Source organism: Papio anubis, chromosome 7 (genome assembly GCF_008728515.1).
Source record: "Papio anubis isolate 15944 chromosome 7, Panubis1.0, whole genome shotgun sequence".
NCBI classification, from domain to species: Eukaryota; Metazoa; Chordata; class Mammalia; order Primates; family Cercopithecidae; genus Papio; species Papio anubis.
In genome coordinates this window covers 160,814,165-160,837,163 of record NC_044982.1, presented here as the reverse complement: position 1 = coordinate 160,837,163, position 22,999 = coordinate 160,814,165, and the positions used below count along the sequence as shown (strand labels likewise).

Here is a 22,999-nt window from a genome sequence, read left to right as displayed (position 1 = left end):
GAGTTGGACCACACAATTTAAGCTAAACCCGGCTGGCTAACTTGAAAAGTGCAGGAATGCAGCTGTATACCAGTGGGAAGGTGGGAAGATCTGTTTTGGCGAGAGTGGCTGTTGCGATGGGAGGGGTAATTCACAGAGTGGGTAGCAGATGCGGAATGCGGGCTCTATAGATAAGGACTGGCAGGAAAGCTGTTTACCAGAGCAGGGGAACACAGAGAGTAAGGAAGTCTGGCCTTGAAAGCGAACGAAGGACAAGGAAATTTAAGCAAGCTAAACCTTTGAAGAAGAATTTCTTACTGTATTCAAAACTGACCCTAAATATCCATTTCCACAAACGTTCTCAGATTCTGCTCATATAAGTTAGAAAGTTCAAGTAGTTTGTTTGAGTGTGATGCACCTTCTCATGGGTCATGCTTCATATATTACCTTTATGGCCTGCTAGGGCTTGAGTCTAGTTATAGGTCTGGAAGCAAAAAATGTGGCTGGAGTAGGGCCTGAAGAGAAGCAGCACTGTATTCCTTGGCAACAGCTTCAGGGAAGCTCATTACCTTTTCCTCATGCAATGCAGAGTTAATTTCCCCAGAGAGAGGTGGAAGGGCCTATACATACACTGTTGGGGGGAAGGCCACTGCCATGGGGTTGTGTGCGGGAGGCCACAAACAAGACTCATCAGAATTTCAGAGCACAATGTCTCCAGCCTCATCAGTGTTTTCAGAGGTTTCCATTCCAATTTAAAAGGTCCCATTCTTTCCCAACTAATGCCCTCAATTTATAGTAGGTCCCTTGCTAGACCAAGAGTTCAACAATTCAGCCAATTGTGTGAGTTGGGCTTGTCTTTGAATTTTAGCAATTTGGGCCCTGTGGCTAAAGGTGAGATTATTCTTGTAACAGTAGCTTAGCTTCAAACTGCATTTTAAAACTTTTTTTCTTTCCTCCTTTCTCTCCAGTCCCAAAATGTAGCTTTGAGACAAACTACAGATGTGTTTCACAGCCTCAGAATGTTTTTGTTCCTCCTTTCTTCCCAGTCTCATTATGTGGCTTTGAGAAAAACTTTACAAATATGCCTTCTTTCGTCTTGACATACAGTCTCGGAATGTGCTGTGAGCCTGCACTCCCTTTCCCTCTCTTGGCTTATGCTCCCAAGCATTATACACCTTTATTCACCTAGATGCTTGTTAAACACATATCATGCTCTTTTATTTGATATATTTTTTAGGAGCTTCAGAGGCTGCATCCTGATACAGAGCAGACATCTCTGGAATTCCCTTTCTGACAAAAGATTACTTCAAGGCCAGAACCCACTCCTGGCTAAAGATTAACTATGAGAGTGACTGCCATTGATTTGTAACCTGGTTGGGCCCACGATGGTGCTGGCCCCTTTGCTAGATGGAACAATAATTCAAGACAAGCCACTGGAGCGGGTCACATCACCTGACATCTCTTAGTTCCTTGTTTCTCATGCATTCCAAACCGCTCTCTCCCAAAATTCCGTATTCCCTCCACAAATTGAAGAGTGGAACATTTTGGAAAGAATTCCACCCACTCTTCCCCTTGCTAGCACATATAATAAAGCTCACTCTCGTTCTGTGACACCTTACTCTTGTTGTTTTGGCTTTTTTCTGTAAGTGGTGAGCAGCTGGACCCTTTTGCTGGTTACAGTTTCACTTAGAGCACACTTAGAACCTCTAAGCCTACTTACGTGGAGATGGATCTCAAAATTTATTTTTTCTTCATCACTTTGCCTAGCAACATTAGAAACAACCAACTAACATAATCGTATTCCTTGGTTTTCCAAGTCTGATATGACCTCACGTAAGTGTGGCATTATCAAAGGTCCTAATTAACAGAGATGATGATAATGGAGGAACACTCGTAGACAAGATGAGTTAAAAGGTGATTCAGAAGAGTTTGACCTGACTGGCAGAAATTTTGGAATACTTTCGTTAATGTATTTTGCTTTTATATTCCATCACATATGATCATAGGAGTGTTTTAAGACAAATAGCCACATTTACAAAAGTTCAAAAGTTATTTTCAATAATTATGAAATAGTTATGCTGGCAGATGAAGCCGTCAGAGGGGGCCATAGCCAGGTTGGCCTTGGTGAAAGTCCCTGTTGGTGTGAGCATGCGTAATCTTCATCTCTGGCACTGTGATCACTTTATTCATTAGCAAATTGTGCAATTATAAGTGATAAATGATAAGACATTTGTGCTATAGTTTTTCGCTGGTTTTATGCTTGTGACATAAAATAATGACGTATTTATAAGTGATTCACATGATACTTTCTGCAAGTACTTGGAAAAAGCAGTCACTGTTAGCAAATGCTGATAAAATGTGTACTGTTGAACAATGATTAGACTGCACATTTTATGTATTATTAGTTCACTCAATCCTCACATCATCTCAAGAGGCAGACAAACACTATTAAGTCCCTCAAGTTCTAGTTCTGAATCTGAACCAAAGTTCTATAGGAAGAGGAGCAATAGAAGAGATTCTGAAGAATGAGAAGTGAGGCAAGCAAACAGGAAAAGGGAAAGAGAAGAGAAAAAGTGTGTCGGTGGCACAGGCTAGGGTGTGAGAAGAGGGCAGTGGTATTAGCGGACTGCTGGGTTCAGTGACATGTAAGGACCGCAGAAGCAGGAAGGGCAGACTATGGAGGGACTAAGCCAGTGAGAGAGGGCAGCTCAGGCAGCGATGCAGCAGCAACTCAGAGAGGAATGCATTCTCTATGGAGGAACTTTAAATGTCTAGATCTAGTTTTGTTTTTCTGAGATGGAGTCTTGCTCTGTCACCCAGACTGGAGTGCAGTGGCCCGATCTCAGCTCACTGCAAGCTCTAGCTCCTAGGTTTATGCCATTCTCCTGCCTCAGCCTCCCAAGTAGCTGGGACTACAGGCACCCGCCACCTCACCCAGCTAGTTTTTTGTATTTTTTAGTAGAGATGGGGTTTCACTGTGTTAGCCAGGATGGTCTTGATCTCCTGACCTTGTGATCTGCCTGTCTTGGCCTCCCAGAGCGCTGGGATTACAGGCGTGAGCCACTGCACCCGGCCTAGATCTCGTTTCTTGAAATGTTATCTTAGCCCATATGGTCTGCCCCTCAGAAAGACTGAACAATTGAGGATGGTCACTGCCCTCTGGGGATAGACATGAGCACTCTCAGGAGGCTTTGATTGTGGGGAGGACAAGGGTGAAGACAGGCAGAGAGGACCCTAGGCAGGCTGACTGACAGTATCATGGACCTGGATGTTCCTGTTCACTTATCTTTCTCCAGTACTCCAATTCCCCACTTCACCCCAAGTGCAAGTTCCTGTCCTGTGTAGAACACCATTGACATAAATGACTCCATCTTAGAAAAATACTCCATCGGGCAGCTTTGCATTTCTCTTTGAAGAAAATCCCAGAGACAGCCTATTGCAGCTGCAGTGGTTCTGCCCTAACTGCCCTCAGGCAGAGAAAGGAACAAATGGCCTCGGCACTGCACTGGCACCTCCAGCACACTGCAGCCACCATGTGGAGAGGAGCCCAGTTTCTCTTCCGTGTGAGTGCTCACCCCCTACTCTTCAACAGGCAAGGCCCTGGCTCAGGACCACAGAACAGCTGCCCCACCCATTGTTGAGCATACCCACTGATAGTGGCTCTGTGTTTCCCTGGGGAAGGACTCCCAGTGGCAACTGACAGCCCCCCTGCCACAGCCACTGCCACTGCCACAGCGATAGCACTGCCCTTACTTTCCTCAGTCTGCAGAAGAAACAAAGAGTCTGAGGGCTTCACCTGAGCTTCCAGCACGCCACTGATGAACAGTACAAAATCGTCCGAAGGTACAGGAGGTCAGGAGATTGAGACCATCCTGGCTAACACAGTGAAACCCCATCTCTACTCAAAAATACAAAAAATTAGCTGGGCGTGGTGGGGGCACCTGTAGTCCCAGCTACTCAGGAGGCTGAGGCAGGAGAATGGCGTGAACCCGGTGGGGTGGAGCTTGCAGTGAGCCAAGATCGTGCCACTATACTCCAGCCTGGGCAACAGAATGAGAATCTGTCTCATATAAATAAATAAATAATAAAAATTAAATTTAAAAATGACTATATGCAACACACACTTAAGAAGTGGGGGATCATGCTCCACTTCTTTTGAGCAGGGTGTCTACAAAAGTTACTTAGAACCCTCACCATGAGCATGTGTCTAGTCTCCTTTGCTTATTAAATATTTATTCAATCATTTATTTATACTAGTATGAAAACCTGGATATTTATTTGTTACTCTACCTATGCTAATGCATTTTTTTAATTCTCATTGTTCCAGTGATGGCCATTGGAATGTCTTTCGGTTAGATTCTCTCATTTTGAAATACCCTCACGATTAGGGTTTGATTTACTGTCAGTTAGTCGGATATTTGTATTGTGGCTGACATTTCTTTAGTTCTGGCACTACTAGATGCTCCAGGCTCCTTGTGTTTATTCCCTACCCAAGCCTAGTTTTCCTTTTATTCATGAAACCCTAGTTTCTTTTAGTGGAAAATGAAATCACAAACTAAGATCTGGACACCGGGTGTAGTCATTGCTCCTGACATTCCTCTCTTTCTTGCAGTTTTATCAATTTCTGCCTCCTGTAGTTTACACTCTGTTATTAGGTGCATATCTGAAAATTTTGTTATCTCTTGTTAGGTGTCTATTGATTTAAGGTCCTGTCAGCTGACAAAGCAAAGAAATATATCTGTTTATTCATAAATACACACATGTGCATAAATATTTCAACATGTATCTGTACATATCTATATGAAATTAAACATAAATTTATATTGCTTCCAGTACCACATGATCTAATTCATTACCCTATGAATCAATCTACCTATTCATTTACTTGTATGTAGCCTCAAACTCTAACAGTGACCAAGATGATTCTGTTAACTTAATTATACCATATTTTTGTTCCCAAAGAACCTTAGTTGTATTTTTGGTGAATGGTATTAGAAACAAAGTTTGGGGCAGTGGGTATACTCATTACTGCTAGGAATGAATTGATTCTATGATTTGTCATCTGAGAGAGCAAAGAAATGTATATGTGTATATAGTAACACACACACATACATGTTTTTGTGTGTGTGTGTGTGTGTATATATATATGTGATATTATTTCTAATACCATTCACCAAAAATACCACTAAGATTCCGAAAAGATGGTATGATTAAGTTAACAGAACCAACTTGGCCACTGTTAAGAGTTTTAGGCTACACAAGTAAATGAAGAGATAGGTTGATTCATAGGGTACTGAATATATACATATATTTCTACGTTTGTCCATATATATCTGGCTAGAATTAAGCATGAATTTCTAAAAATGTCTTCAGCACTACGTGAATATAATCTAGTAAACATTAATCTTTCTACCAACTCCCACTGTTTGTTATGTAACCTCTCTCTCTAACAGTGAGACAGTTGGCCAATTTTATGTAATCAATGAGTCCCAAAACACAAGCCATGTGGTTTCAAAACTGGTAATTTATACCCTCATGGGAAAGAATATTACCAACTAGAGTGCTTATGTACAAATCCTTTGACCTTTAGACTCAGGAAACCTTATATTTTAAATTTCTTGGGTTAGTCCCTTTTCCCCCCATGCTCTTTAAAAGCCATCTTTATAAATTTGTCACACAATTATATTATTTTTTTCTTCATTGTTCCACGGGATCCTCCAACTTATGAAATAATGCTTATTGTTTCTGTAAAGTTTCACTCTTTCTGATGTAAATGTTTTCAGGATATGAAAAATAGTATCATTACCACATCATTATAGCATCATAGAAAATAATTTTACTACACAAAAATAAAATCTGTATTTCACCTCTTTGACCTTCCCCCTTCAATACCCTACTAGCCACTATTTTATAAATTTCTCTATAATTTCACCTTTTCAATAATATCATATTAATGGAATTATACAGTATATACTCTTTTCTAACTGGCTTCTAATTCTTAAGAATATGCTTAAGATTCCAGAGGTATATCTCTCTTGATGGTTTAGATTTGTATTTGACTAAGGACTAAAGGTGTTGAAAATATTTTTATGTTCTTATTATACATTTGTATAGTTTCTTTGGATAAATATTTATTTACTCAACTTTTAATTAGGATATTTCCCTTTTTATTTTTAAACTATAAATGTTTTGTGTCTTCCAACAATCGTCCCCTCTCACTCATATGATTTGCACACATTGCTCCCATTCTTTGGGTTGTCTGGATTATGTACTTTGAATCACAAAAGTTTTAATTCTGATAAAGTGAAATTTACCCATTTTTTTCTTCTCTCACTTTTATATTTGTATTAGGCCATTCTTACACTGCTATAAAGAAATAACTGAGACTGGGTAATTTATGGAAATAAAACGGGTTTAATTGGCTCAGGGAACTGCAAGCTGTACAGTAAACATGGTGCTGACATCTGCTCATCTCCTGGGGAGGCCTCAGGAAGCTTCCAGTCACAGTGGAAGGTGAAGAGGGAGCAGGCTTGTCGCATGGTGAAAGTAGCAGCTAGAGAGAGAGCCAGGAGCCATACTATTTTCAACAGCCAGACTGCTCAAGAAATCACTCACCATATTGAGGACAGCACCAAGAGGATGGTGCTAAAACTCTACCTTTTGTTTTTTTCTTTCTTTTTTTTTTTTTTTTTTTTGAGAGCGAGTCCCCCTCAGTCGCCCAGGCTGGAGTGCAGTGGCGCGATCTCAGCTCACTGCAGCCTCCGCCTCCTGGGTTCAAGCAATTCTTCTGCCTCAGCCTCCCGATTAGCTGGGACTACAGGCATCTGCCACCACACCGGCTAATTTTTGTATTTTTATTAGAGACAGGGTTTCACCATGATGGTCGGGGGATGGTCTTGATCTCTTGATCTCATGATCCACTGCCTCCCAAAGTGCTGGGATTACAGGCGTGAGGCACCGTGCCCGGCCCACTCATGTTTTATTTTTTAATTTGCTCCTTTCCCAATAGCTATAGACATTGGCTGGAGTCTATGATTCCTTCCACAATACTTTCATAATTGCATACATGTTATTTCTTTGTACTCATCACCCATAGTGTAGACATGCTTTCTCTTCTTAATCTTTGTTGTTGTTGTTGTTGTTGAGGCAGAGTTTCACTCTTGTTGCCAGGTAGGAGTGCAGTGGTACAATCCCGGCTCACTGCAGCCTCTGCCTCCTGGGTTCAAGCGATTCTCTTGCCTCAGCCTCCCGAGTAGCTGGGATTACAGGCATGCGCCATCACACCCAGCTAATTTTTTTATTTTTAGTTTCACCGTCTTAGCCAAGATGGTCTCGATCTCCTGACCTCGTGATCCACCGGCCTCGGCCTCCCAAAGTGCTGGGATTACAGGCATGAGCCACCTCGCTTGGCCTCTTCTTGCTCTTTTTTTTTTTTTTTCTTCTTTAAGACGGAGTCTCCTCAGTTGCTCAGGCTGGAGTGCAGTGGCGTGATCTCGGCTTACTGCAAGCTCCGCCTCCCAGGTTCAAGCAATTATCCTGCCTCAGCCTCCCGAGTAGCTGGGTCTACAGGTGCCCGCCACCACGCCCAGCTAATTTTTTTGTTTGTTTTTAGTAGAGATGGGGGTTTCACCATGTTAGCCAGGATGGTCTCCATCTACTGACCTTGTGATCCGCCTGCCTCGGCCTCCCAAAGTGCTGGGATTACAGGCATGAGCCACCGTGCCCAGCCTCTTCTCACTCTTTAATGAGTGATTACTAAAATTGTTTTCAGGTTCTCAATGATGTAAAATAATGCTGCCTTAAAAATGTGTACCTACGTGTGCTGTAGTCAGCCTACATTTTTATAATATTGGCTTGTTAAAAGGAAATTGCAATATTTTGTTTATTTTCTTTTTTCATCTCGCATAATATTTTTAAAATGTTTTCCTGTTCCTGCCTTTTTAGATTTTCATTTTTGTTGACTTAGCCTATAATTTATCCTTCTCCCTATTATTTAACTGATCACTGATGTCAATTGTTTTAGGCTGAAACGTTAACACTCCTCTGACTTGGTTTGTATGTGACTAGATGGCTAAGTGTCCTGGCTAGTGAAGATAGTACTCCTCAAACTAGGTTGAACAAGGGTTGTCTCACCTTAAACCACCGACAGACACAAAATTAAGAAGAGATCAGAAAAAAATCAGAACTCCAACAAACAGACTATGATTTAATTAGGGTTTACAATGTGGGGTGTCCTAATGACAGCATGATTAACTTCAGAGGAACACATTCTCCAGTGAAGGAAGCATTCCCTGGGTAGTTCTCTGAGATTCAGTAGAATATGGTTCCTGTGCCATTAATGCAATTTTCCCATTCTGGAAAATGGGGATATCTAGAAAGATATTCAAGATTTGTGAAACGTGAGCAACCAAAAGAGCAGGACATTGATACTTCACAAGAATACTTTTACTGCACATTAATAGATGGGCATTTGTTTTTCCAAGTATGTCAGCAATCTGTCTGTGGGCTTCAATACTGTGCACAGGAAATTTTAAGGGCAAATATTAAAAAACGGAAGATTATATTAGAGCCTGGCACCATTTAATTTAATTTCACTGCATATAAAGAGCAGGCCTACACTGTGCAAAATCTATAGACTGTAACATGTAGTGAGGAGCAAAGACAAGATTGTTCCCAAATTTAAAAGAAACTGAAGGTTTTCTAGGCAACAAATAGAGGAGATAGGCCTTACCAGTTTCCCCTTGTTAGAAATAATTGTGTTCTACTCTTACAGAAGCTCTACTTGCATTATTTCACAATGTAGTGAGTTTATATGCCATATTTAAGATGACATAGCAAAGACGGGTTCATGTAACATGGGGTGGTTCAATCTACTTACACACCTCATTCATCTAATTTCTAAGGAACATTCACTTATCCTTGGGCTGGTTGCAAGATTGCTGTGTCATATAAAGGCCTCTGTCTTCTTGCAGTCTGGTATGAAATGAAAGTGTTGAAGACATTCAAATGGCTTCCTTCTGTGTCTTTGCTTTTTCCTTCTAGTCTACTCCCATATTTCTATGATCCATGTCTCAGTAATGACGGCAGCTGGGAGCTGGCAAAAACGCTTTTCCCATTTGTTGACTGGATATGGAGAATGGCTTGATGACATCAGAAATATTCTCCAGACTCGGCCGGGCGCGGTGGCTCAAGCCTGTAATCCCAGCACTTAGGGAGGCCGAGATGGGCGGATCACGAGGTCAGGAGATCGAGACCATCCTGGCTAACACGGTGAAACCCCGTCTCTACTAAGAAATACAAAAAATAGCCGGGCGAGGTGGCAGCGCCTGTAGTCCCAGCTACTCGGGAGGCTGAGGCCGGAGAATGGCGGGAACCCGGGAGGTGGAGCTTGCAGTGAGCTGAGATCACGCCACTGCACTCCAGCCTGGGCGACAGAGCGAGACTCCGTCTCAAAAAAAAAAAAAAAAAAAAAAAAAGAAATATTCTCCAGACTCCAGAGGCAATAGAAGAGCTCATGTCATTGTTTGACAGTTCTCAGGTGTCTCTATTTTTTTGTTTTGTTTTGTTTTGTTTTCACATGTGGTGAGGGATATCTAATCCCTACCAGTTCCTCCACAACATCTTGATTCATTCTGCATGCAACTATTCAATCATTTCTCTACACCTGGGTGTATACTTCTAGTTAACAATATTATGGTGAATAAGGAGTATTGTGGGTAAAACAGAGAAAGATAAGGGAACTGTCATCTGTTATACTAAAGAGAAGGTCGGAATTGACCAATGTACAATGTCTGTAGAAGGCTCATTGTGGGGACATACAGTGTCTGTCAATGAGTTCAGCACTTAAGAAGAATCTAAAATATTTAAGGTGATGAATATCCTAATTACACTGATTTGATTATGCAAATATATCAAATATTCACATGTACTCCATAAATATGTATCTTTAATATGGAAAGGGTATGGAATCCTTTGCATACCCTTTATGTACCTCTAATATGAAGAGGATAATATCTCTGTCAGTTATACTGTTATTCATGTAATAGACTTACTTTGCACTTGTTGAAAAAACCCTTTTAGAATTATAAAGGAACAAGTTTATTCACACACAAATGAAAGCAATATTGTAGTTAAATCATAAATGACTTCACAGTATCCTGAAATTCTGATTCTTACTGTTTTAGGTCAGATTTTTCACAGAGCCATAGATATCATCCTCTGTGGCATGAAGAATGATGGCAATAAAACATTTCTCAATAAAGGAGGCTATACCATTGTCTGTGATTTTGGCTTGCTCTGTTGACACTCATTCTGCAAGTTTTGATGTAGGTGATCTTGCCAGAAGATGAAAGCAGATTTCAGGTGAAGTTCATCCACATGCAGACATTGAAAACTGTCAAGGTTACTACCAGGCTAACAGCAATTGTAAAACTTGAAAACAAAACATGGTAAAATAGGTAAAATACAATAAATAATAAAGATTTGAAAATATTTATTTAGGGAGACAAATTGATAGAGCTGAAACTTGGAACACAAAAATACTTTATTTTGTCAAAGAGGGTAATGCTCTCTATAGAGATAGTACAAGTGCAGATGTAGAAGTAGCCTGGCCCATGAGAGGGCTAAGAGGCAGGAGAACAGGCTGAGGGGAAGACAGGACTCACATCTTACCCTGACAACAGAAAGGAAGAAAAGAATCATGTTCACCTTCAAGTTAAAACCCTCTTCAGATGGAAAGAAATAGAGAGTTTATTGGGAAGTAGGCAAATATATAGTTGTGGAGTTTGAGAGATTTATTAATTCATCAGTGAAATTCTATATAAAGGTGAATCTTCTGTGTTGCTATTTGTCCACTACAGGGGGACAACACACACAACATTTTCATATTCTCTGATATTTCAGTATGTTGAGGGTTCAAAAAATGTAACTGAAATCTAAACCACAGGTGGAAGAGCTACCCTTGGGAGCTAAGAGGACAAGCATCAGACCAGGGATGGAAAGGACAAGGAAGGCCTCCAGGAGAAGGAACACTGGAGGAGATTCTGAAGAATGAGTCAAGCAAACAGGGGAGAGAAAGAGAAGAGGAAAAAAGTGTGCATGTGCAAAAATGCTCAACATCACTAATTGTTAGAGAAATGCAAATGAGAACCACAAAGAAATACTATCTCACACAAGTCAGAATGGCCATTATTCAAAAGTCAAAAATTATAGATGCTGGCGAGGCTATGGAGGATAAGGAACACTTATACATTGCTACTGGGAATATAAGTTATTTTAACCACTGCAAAAAACATTTTGCAGATTTCGCAAAAACTTAGAACTGCCATTTGACCCAACAATCCCATTACTGGCTATATACCCACAAGAATATAACTGGTTCTACCATAAAGACACATGCATGCTTATATTCATTGTAGCACTATTTACAATAGCAGTTAAGTGGAATCAACCTAGGTGCCCAACTATGTTGGACTTGTTAAAGAAAATGTGGTATGTATACACCACGGAATACTATGCAGCCATAAAATGGAGGAGATCATATCCTTTGCAGCAACCTGGATGCACCTTGAGGCCATTATCTTAAGCAAACTAATGCAGAAACAGAAAACCAAATACCACATGTTCTCACTTATAAGTGGGAGCTAAACATTGTCTACACATTGACACAAAGAGGGAATAACTAAGACATTGGAGCTTAGTTCAGGTTGGAGGGTGGGAGGAGGGTGAGAATAAAAAAATCTATCAAGTACTATGCTCATTGCCTGGGTGATGAAATCACTCGCTCAACAAACCCAAGGACATGCAATTTACCCGTGTAACCAACCTGCATATGTGCCCCTGAACCAAAAAAGAAATGTTAGAACAAAAACCCAAAATCAATCAATTAAAATTATGAGAAAGGCTACAGAAAAACTAAAACTCACATCCCGAATTCAGAGACCAGTCATTTTGTTAATATACAAGTATGAATTTTACCATATTGTTTATTTCTTCCTGAAGAGCTATAGACATTGACTGAAGTCCATGATTCTGTATGCCTTATTTTTTTAAAAACAAAAATCTATATGACATTTACTTGTACAGTTAACCTATCATATACATATGTATTATTTTATTTTTTATTAGTGATTAATAAAATTATTTTTGGCTTTCACTGAAGTAATAAATGCCACTCAGGAAATGTGTACTTACATTTCCAGGGAGTCGATATTTTTGTCATATGGTCTTATAGAAAGGGAATTGCAATCTTATTTTTTTCTTATAAACTAGCATAATATTTTAAAATTTGTGACTTTTTGTGCTTTTTAGCTTTTTATTTACCTTTACTAAGTCAATAATTTACCCACCTTCCTATTATTTTAGCCGATCTGTTGATATTAATTGTCTTAGGCTGGACTTTTGACACTTGTCTGACACGGTCTGTATGTGAATAGACGGCTGAGTGTCCTGGCTAATGAAGATGGCATTCCTCACCCTAAGTTGAACAGTGTTTTCCTCACCTGAAACGACCAAGACACAACAGCAAGAAGAGGGTAGACATAATTCAGGATTCCACAGCAGATGAGAATTTGCCGGCAGTGTGGAGGGCCCTAATATCAACAGGACAGTGTCGAGAAGCACATATTTTCTTTTGAATGAAGCATTTCTACAGAGAGGTCTCTATAGCATATATTTGCTACACAATTAATAAAATCTTCAATCAAATAGCCTACAAATCCTACTCGAGCAGCTGCATTTGCTCATGATTTATGAGATGTTAGCAAACAATACAGCAAGACAACTGATATATTATGGGTGTTTTTACTCCAAATTAATGGAGGTAGCTTTTGTTTTGCCAGATATAGCTGTAATGAGGAGCTCTGTGTTTTAACACCGTATCAAAATAATTTCAAGGCCAGATCTTGATCAAGAACGCATGTTTCACCTATACATTGTGATTGCATTAGAACCAGGCACTATTAACCAAAATTTTACAGAATATGAAGAGCAATATACTCCATGCAAATAAAACAGCCTGTGAAATGTACATAGTGAAGGACAGAGGCAAGATGATTCTCAAGCAAACTGGATGTTTACCGGGGAAGCAAACAGGGTAGATATACATTAACATTTTCTTCTTCTTTTAATAATAATTGTGTTCTTATAAATTAAAAGCTGCACTTGCATTATTTCATATTATATTCAGTTTATTGGCCACAAGTAACAAAATAACATAGAAGACCCAGAAGAGGGTCATATGAGGTGGTTCAGTCTATATATACATGTCATTTCTGACAACTCTAATGAATGGCCACTCATCCTTGGGCTTGTTGCAAGACAGCCATGCTATGTCAAAGCATCTGTCTTTGTGCAGACAGGAATACGATGAAGGGTTCAAGGTCAAGTTTACTCAAACAGGTTCTCCTGAGGTCTTTGCCTTTTGTTCCTGGAGTATTTCCGAAGTTCTGTAAACTATGTGTTGGTAGAGTAATTGCAACCCCACCTGTATGAGAGCTGGCATGATTACCCTCTCTCAATCTTACCACTGAATGTGGAGAATGGCTTGATATACCCCTGGCTGTATGCTTCCAGATGACAGTATTAAGGTGAATATGAAACATTATGAATGGAACCCACAGAGAAAGATAAATCAGTAAACTCACATTTGAAACCCTTAAAGGTAAAGTTAGAATCAGTCTATGCACAGTGCCTGTAGGAGTCTTGATGGAGGACGTCTCTACACATCATTGAATCAAAACTTTAGATGTATCTAAAGGAAAAGAAGATATCACCATCAATTAGACTATTACACACATAATAGCATCATTTTATACTTACTGAAAAATGCTCCTAGAATTATGAAGGTTAATTTTTATTTACATAAAAAGCAACATTGAAAATATCCCTAAATGAATTCACAAATATCTTGACATTCTGATTCTAGTTGTTCTTAATTAGATTTTGACACAGAGATATAAGTATATTAAGACATTACCTTCTGAGGCAAGAAGACTCATAGCCATAAAACATTTCTTCGTATAAAAGGCCACGACCATGCATGTTCATTGCAATACTATTCACAATAGCGAAGACATGGAATCAACCTAAATGCCCATCAATAATAGACTGGACGAAGACAATGTGATACATATACACCATAGAATACAGTCATAACAAACAATGAGATCATGTCTTTTTCGGCAACATGGATGAAGCTGAAGGCCATTATCCTTTGCAAAATAATGCAGGAACAGAAAAACAAATACTGCATGTTCTCATAAGTAGGAGCTAAGTGATGAGAACACATGGCCATATAGAGGAGAACAACACACATTGAAGCCTATGGGAGGGTGGAAGGTAGGAGGAGGGAGAGGATAAAAAAATAATAACTAACAGGTACTAGGCTGAATACCTGGGTGACGAAATAATCTGTACAACAAATATTCACGACCACAAGTTTATCTGTGTAACCAACCCGCACTTGTACCCCTGAACTTAAAAGTTTTTTAAAAGGCTGCATTATTGTCTGTGTGATTTCCGCCTTTCCTGTTGACAAAACATTCTGCATGTTTTGATGCTGGTAATCTTATTTAACATGAAGTGACAACAGAAGATTTCAGGACTAGTTTGTCTATGTGCAATGCAAACTATGTTTTGGTGGCCACCAGACTAACAGTAATTGTGATTAAAAATTTGAATATTACGTACACAGTTGGTAAAATTTTAGTATGTAACTAAAATGTATTTGGAAATGTTTATCAATTGAGCCATGTTAATATACCTGACTCTCGAAGAACAAGACCTTCCTCAGTCAAGGGGACAAAACTGTTCAGAAGAAAAGAAGAGGTTCAGATGAGGTAGAAGCAGCAGGGCCCAGGAGAGGGTCTCTACAGGGGATCGAGGATGGGGAGGCTGAAGAAGAGGTTGGTGGGAGGAGGTCAGGATTCATATCCTTTCTTGAGAACAGAAGGGAGTAACAGAAACAGGCTCATCTTCAAGTTCAAATTTTTTTCAGATAGGAGGAGACTTGGAATTTATTGGAAAGTAGCTAAGAATATGGGTGAGGTGTTTGAAAGATTCATGAATGCGTTTGCGAAATTTCAAATAAAGGTAAATGTTCTCTGTTGATCTTTGTTCACCATACTTTTTGGGCTCACAGGGAACAACATAAGCAAAGTTTCCATTTTCTTTGATACTCTGGTCTGGTGGGGACTCAGAAAACTTAACAGAAATCTAAATTATAAGTGGAAGAACTGCTCTTGGGAACTAAAAGGACAGGTTTCAGGCCTGGAATGGGATGGACAAGGGAGACCTCTAGAAGGAGGTGCACTGGAGGAGATTCTGGAGAGTGAGGAGCAGCAAGTCCAGCAGACAGGGAAGGGAAAGGGAAGAGGAAAAAGTGTATCTGTGCACAGGCCAGGGCATGAGAAGAGGGCAGTGGATTGGAAGGACTGCTGGGATCACTCATATGTGAGAAGGCCTGAGCAGAAAGGGCGGACCATGGAGGGACTGGGTGATGATGCAGGGGAGACATTTTCAGGGAACACACATGTTCACACATCTGTGTCTGTATGTCTTCTTACATTTTCTTTCATATTCTCACAAATGTCATGATTTTTGTGTTTCTCAGAGTGTAACATGTATTTTGATTTTATTCTTTCTACCCTTTTGCATTTTGCATATAGTAATAGTTACTTTTCTAAATTTCTTTCTTTTTTTTATTTTTTTATTTGAGACAGGGTCTCACTCCTGTCGCCCGGGTTAGAGTGGTGCAATCATGGCTCACTGAAGCCTTGACTTTCCAAGCTCAGGTGATTCTTCTGCCTGAGGTTCCCAAGTAGCTATGACTACAGATGTGTGCCACACTGAACTAATTTTTTTTTTTTTTTTTTTTTGTAGAGACAGGGTTTCACCATGTTGCTCAGGCTGGTCTCAAACTCGTAGGCTCAAGCCTTCCACCTGCCTTGGACTCCCAAAGCGCTCGGATTATTGGCATGAGCCATGACACAGAGCCTACTTGCCTAAATTTTTTATCGGTGAATTATTCGTAGTTGAAGTATTTGCTAGCTAATTAGCAAATGAAATTTCCCCCTTTATATGCCTTTGGTTAATCATTTCTTTTTTTTTTTTTTTTTTTTGAGACAGAGTCTCGCTTAGTCGCCCACGCTGGAGTGCAGTGGCGCGATCTCGGCTCACTGCAAGCTCCGCCTCCCAGGTTCACGCCATTCTCCTGCCTCAGCCTCCCGAGTAGCTGGGACTACAGGCGCCCGCCGCCTCGCCCGGCTAATTTTTTGCATTTTTAGTAGAGACGGAGTTTCACCGTGTTAGCCAGGATGGTCTCGATCTCCTGACCTCGGGAACCGCCCGCCTCGGCCTCCCAAAGTGCTGGGATTACAGGCGTGAGCCACCGCGCCCGGCTGGTTAATCATTTCTTAAGATTAGTATCCCCTCATTTTAGGGGAGAGTCACCACTTCATGTCCTTAAGCATGGATTTTGTTTGGGGTTCTGTTTTTCCTGTTAATTTTGGAAACTTCTGTGTTTTGGAAACCAAGCCACATATTCATTTGAAAAATCCAGTCCCATTACCTTTTACTTTGTTCTTTACTTGTAAAATATCACATCATTTGTTCTGCTTACCTTGAATTTAATTTGTACTTTTTTCAGATTTGTAAGTAAGATGTTTAGATAATTGATTTTAAAATTTATTTGTTTTTACTTATTTCATTTTGTCTTTGAGACAGGGTCTCACTCTTTCTCCCAACCTGGAGTGCAGTGGTGCAATCTTGGCTCACTGTAACCTCCCGCTCCCAGGTTCAAATGATTCTGCTTCCTCAGCCTCCCAGGTAGCTGGAATTACAGGTGCCTGCCATCATGCCAGGTTATTTTTTGTATTTTTAGTAAAGACGAGAGTTTGCCATATTGGTCAGCCTGGTCTTGAACTCCTGACCTCAAGTAATCCTCCTGCCTCAGCCTCCTAAAGTGCTGGGATTGCAGGTGCGAGCCACTGTGCCTGGACTTATTTTTAATATATAACTCTCAATGCCATAAATTTTCCACTAAGTTCTTTTGTGTTTCATACATTTTGATAAGTTTTGTTTTCATTTAAAGTTTGTTCAAAATATATTTAATTTTTTGCTAAGGTTTCTTTTTTGACCATACGTTATTCCAAAGTTAGTTATTTAAGCTCCATGTGTTTTAGGATTTTTCTGTTACCTTTCTGTTACTGATTTCTAGTTTAATTACTTCGTTGTCTGAGAACAGATGTTGCACAATTCCCATTCTTTTAAAGTCATTATGATATGTTTTATCTAAGAGAATGGGGTCTATCTTGCTGAATGTCCCCTAATGATTTGAGAGAATGTGTACGCTGTCCATTGTTGGATGATGTAGTTTATAGATGTCAATTACGTCCACTTGATTGATGGTGCTGTCCAGTTTCACTAGGTCTTTACTGAAAATCTGCCTTTGGGATTTGGCCATTTCTGACAAAGAGTGTCAAAGTCTTCAACAATAATTTTGGATCTATTTTTCCATCTAGTTCTATCAGTTTCTTCCTCACATAGTTTGACACTCTGTTTTTAGGCATTTAGATTTTGAGGCTTGTTGTATCGTGTTGGAGAATTAATCTCTCTTTATCTTTATGTAATGCCCTTCTTCATCTGTGATAACTTGCTGTGCTTTGAAGTCTGCTCATTGTGAAATTCATATAGCTACTCCTGCTTTCTTTTAATTACTGTTAGCATTAACAGTTTTGTTAGGGTTTTTTAGATCTATTTACTTTTAATTTATGGGTCTTTAATATGTTTGTATCATATACAACATACAATGGGTTTTTTTTTCATCTGCTCTGGAAGTTTCTATTTTAAATTCTACAGTTACACCATTGGCATTTAGAATGGTCATTGAAATAGTTAGATTATTATCTACCTAATTTTCCTCTTTTCTATTTGTTGCCCTTGTTTTTTACAGCAATAACAAAATGGACTGGAGGAAGGAAATAAGATTATTTTCTTATAATCACATTATCTGTGAAATTATATACTGTTATTTAAAAGGGGCCTTAGATTCATTGTAAATGCATATTGCAAAGTCTAGGGCAGGCTGTTCCACCAAAGGCCTCAGTTCCTTGCTGACTATTGGCCATAGACTGTGCTCAGTCCTTCCTCTATCAGCTTCTCTCACATGGCAGCATGATTCATCAAAGCCATTAAGGGAGAGAGAGAGTTTACTAGCAAGATAGAAATGACAATCTATGTGACGTAGTCACCTCAGTGACATCCCATCACGTTGTAGTATTCTACTCTTCATATGCAAGCCACATTACCTGACCACAGTCACTGGGAGGGGATTACAACACAAGGTTGTGCACACGAAGAGATGGGGATCATCAGGCTCCATCCTAGGGTCTACCTGACACATCAGGTCTTCTCCAATCTGCAGCAGTTTTTCAGTCTTCACTGATTTTCAGGATCTTGGCCTTTTTGAAAAGTATCAGTCAGGCATTTTGTATATTTCTCACAATATAAGTTTCTTTGCTGATTTCTCATGATTAGACTAGAGATACGGACTAAATTAGACACTTATGTTTAAGATGGAAAATAAGAAAACCAACATGATATATTATTTAGAAATACAGACTCATAGAGAAAGATAATGAAAAATCAGGGAATGACAAATAGGGAATTCAAAACACCAGTTCCCATCAGAGTATAAAGAGGCTGGAATCAGGGCGATGCATTCATGGAGTGGAAACAGCATTGTTAATGATCTATTAATCTCAGCTGTTACTTTAGCAAAAAGAAACTTTTACTTTATAGTGGTTTTGGATTTAAAGAACAGTAGCAGAGATAGTACAGATAATTTCCATATATCTGACACAAATTTCCAGTAATGTGAACTTCTTTCATTAGTGAGTCCCGTTTACCACCATTAGCAAACCAATGTTACACGTTATCATTTACAAACATCTACATTCCAATTTTCTTAGGTTTCACTTTTTTTCCCATTTTCTGTTCCAGGTTCCCATCCAATATAAAGATCACATTTAGACATCATGTCTGCTTAGGCTCCTTTGGCTGTGACAGTTTCTCACACTTTCCTTGTTTTTCATAATATTAGCATATCTCATTTGGAATTTATTTGACATTTTCCTCATGATTAGACTAGAGTTAAGGGTTCTAGGGACACAAAGAGAAAGTGCCATTCTCATCACATCACATAAGGGTACACACTGTGAACATGTTGCTGTTGATGCTAATTGTTAATTTGATCCCTTTGTTAGATTTCTCCACTATAAAATTATTCTGTTTGCCCTTTCCGTGTTACATTTTTTGGAACGAAGTCACTGGATAGCACATACTTAATAAGTGGGGAGTCATCATCTACATCCTCACAGGCAGAGAATCTATAAAAATTACTGGGAATCCTGCAGCATCGACAGTTTGACTGTCTGCCTCTATTTATTGTATATTAATTCACTTATTTATTTATATCACTCTGCATTATGGACATTTATTTTAAACTTTACTTGTACTATTTTGTTTGTTTTCATCCTCTAATTGTTCCAGTTTGACCACTGGAAAGAGTTTCAGTGGACTCCTGTGTCATTCTGAAACATCCACACCACTGCCATTAGATTATTTTTGTTTGGTTGGTTGTGTTGTTGATTAGCATTTTCTTACTTTCTGGCACTACATGATGCTCCTGGCTAACTGTGTAGATTTCCTTCCCATGCCTAGTATGCACCATTTTCTTTTTTTCTACTGACAAATAATTGTGTATATTTATAAAGTGCAGTATGATGCTTTGATCTATGCACAACTGCAGAAAGATTTAACAAGCTAAATAACATTTCAGTCACCTCACCAACTTATTTTTTAGTATAATGAAAAACATTGAAAAATCTATACTTTTAGCAATTTTGGAATATACAATACAGTCATCAATAGTGGTTACCATGTAGTGCCATAGATCATCAAACTTATTTCTCCAGTCTAACTGAAACATTCCACTCTGATCAACATCTTCCCATTCTTTGTCCCTTGCCAGCCTCCCCAGCCTCTGGTAACCACCTTTATTTATCCTCTGTGTTCCTATGAGATTACTTTTATTAGATTCCACAAATAAGTGACATCATTCATTATTTGTCTTTCTGGACCTGACATATTTTGCTTAGTATAACATCCTTCAATTCCATCCTTGTCGTGAATGACTAAATAGCCTTCATTTAACAGACAAAATAGTATTTATTAAATTTTATTTCATTTTTATTTTCTTTATTCAATTGATGGACATTTAGTTTGCTCCCATGTCTTCACTGTTATGAATAATGCTGAAATGAACGTGAGAATGCAGATATGTCTCCCACATACCAATTTCAAATCTTTTGGGTATATACCCAGAAGTAAGATTGTTGGATCATATGGTAGTTTTACTATTTAGTTTTGGAGGAACTCCTATACCATTTTTCCAAATACCATTTACTTCCCCAGCAACAATGTACAAGTGTTCCCTTTTCTCCACATCCTTGCCAACACTGGTTAGCATTTGTCTTTTTGAAAATAGCCATTCTAACTGGTGTGAGATGATATCTCATTGTGGTTTTAATTTGCGTTTTTCTGATGATCAAAGTTGAGAGTTTTTAATATTCATTTTCACCATTTGTAGGTTTTCTTTTGAGAAATGTCTTTTCAGATCATTAGAACTTTTTTTGTTGGTTTGTTTTCTTTGTTATTGAGTTGTTTTTGTCTCAGTCTGTAAGTTGTCTATTCACTGTTAATTTTTTCCTGTGCTGTGCAGTCTTTAGTTTGATGCAGTTCCATTTGTCTATTTTTGCTATTATTACCCATGTTCTTGAGCTCATATGCAGAAACTAATCGCCCAAACCAATGTGATAAAGATTTTCCCCTATGTTTTATTCCATTAGCTTTACACTTCCATGTATTTTAAGTTTTTATCCATTTTGAGTGGGCTTTTTAAATATGGTATGCAATAAAGTGAAAGTGAAAGATACGGAAGTTGTTTTGGTAAGCAATTTCTTTCTCTTCTTTTGCTCATTATTTCTTTGCAGTTAATAATTAGTGACCATATTTTGAAAGAACCATCTGAGAATGTGGTGAAGCAGGAGGGAAGATATGCTACCCATTTGTAAATCATTACGTTCAAAGAAATTTAAGGGCTTGATATGTGAATGTTGTGGAATTTAGCCTCATTTCCCAGAGAGAAATGGGAACACACATGTACTTATGTTATTTAAAATAAATCTACACATGTTGATAGAAGGCATCTTCTAGTTAGATATTGAGGGGAAAACAAGAGTTGTAAAACTTAGTCCTGACTTTAAGAAGTATACAACTTAGTTAGGGGAAGGGCATTCAGTGTCTAAAGAGGATAAGACTGATGCAGATGTTCCAAAAGTAAAACTGATAAACTTTGTTCCAAAATAGATGAGTCTACGTTTTTTCTATTAAAATCCTTAATTGCAGTGCCTAAAATCCTTAACTGCAAGGAATATAAGACTTAAAATTAACTATAAGAAATTCTCAGGGGTGCTAATCATCAACTAGTCATCTATGACTGAGTAAGTGAAGGTGCTGACAGCTCCAAGAGGCTACTGTCCATTACATTCTTTCTTATTTGTGTTATTTTCCAATATTGGCCACCACTTATGCTGAAATTGATGACATAAAAAAGGGAAAAAGTGAGAAACCCACTTTTCCTTTTAGTCTTTTCTTACTCATCAGTCAGCTGAAGATAGAGAGTTTGGGTAGAATGTGTGCATATTAAAAAGTGACATAAAAACAGTTGAATTATTTTTGTACAGCATTTCCACTGCAATGTTTAAACAAATAAAAAAGAAAAAAACACATGTGCATATACAAGCTACAAAACAGAAATTGTGTGACTTTTTGGAAATTTTGCATATCAGATAAATGTTCTTATATTTACATGTAAAACTAGCACTCTTTGATATAAAGAGGAATATTAAAATTAATGCTAATAACTTTACATTATAATTTTCATTTACTTAAAAATATTAAATAGCAAATTTTTAAAAAACTCATGAAAGTAGAGAGACTACAGAAGAAAAGAAAAAGCTTCATGTTTGATTGATTGATTGATTGATTGATTGATGGATGGATTTTCTTAGTTGCTTATCTTTTAGAGACAGAGTCTCTCTCTGTGTACAGATTGGAGTGCAGTGGCACAATCATGGCTTAGTGCAGCCTCAAGCTCCTAGGTTCAAGAAATTCTCCCACCTCAGCCTCCCAAGTAGCTGGGACTCCAGGTATATGCCACCACATCTAGGTCTTCATTTGTTAGTACTGTATTACTTTCCTAGGGCTTCCAAAATAAAATATAGTAGTCCCTTGGTATCTGATGGTAATTGGTTCCAGAACCCCTGCGAATACCAAAGTCCACAAATGCTCAAGTCCTGTATATAAAATGGCTTAGTATTTACATATAACCCACATACATTCTCCTGTATACTTAAAATCACCTTTAGATTACTTGTAATACCAAATACAATACAAATGCATTGTAAATAGATGTTACACTATATTTTTTCATTGTATTATTTTTTGTTGTATTGTATTTTAGATTTCTAGTTGGTTGAATGCATGGGTGTGGAACCTGTGGATATGAAGGACCAATTGTACCACAAACTGTATGGCATAACCAATATAAATTTACTCCTTTACAGTTCTGGAGGATAAAAGTCTGAAAATCAATATGTTGGCAGAGTTATGTTCTCTCCAAAGGCTCTGAGGAAGCATCGTTCCTTGCTTCTTTTGGTTTCTGATGGTTGTCAACAAACCTTGGCATCATTTGACAGCACATCTGCATCACTTCAATCTCTGCCTCCATCATCACATGGCTATCTTCCCTCTCTTTGTATGTGTGTTTCCAAATCTCTTTCTCCTTTTAAGAATACAGGTTGTTAGTTCTTGTACCCTAACCCAGTGCAACTTCATCTTAAGTTGATTATATCTGAAAAAAAAAAATACTAACTCTATTTCCAGATAAGGTGACATTCAC

The 22,999-nt window shown here is 38.6% G+C and overlaps 1 long non-coding RNA gene across 3 annotated transcripts in view; it reads left to right on the top strand.

The window, feature by feature from the left end:
• The window catches only part of LOC103885661, a 113,615-nt gene that overhangs the window by 84,840 nt on the left and 5,776 nt on the right, over positions 1-22,999 (top strand). Inside the window, exon 9 of one of the 3 annotated variants that reach the window (XR_004185327.1) lies at positions 10,164-10,263. The exons of 1 other annotated variant lie outside the window; for it this stretch is intronic. This is a non-coding gene — a long non-coding RNA (uncharacterized LOC103885661). Of the gene's footprint in view, positions 1-1,216; positions 2,821-10,163; positions 10,264-22,999 lie in introns of those variants that run through there. One more of the 3 variants, XR_004185331.1, reaches the window with a different exon arrangement.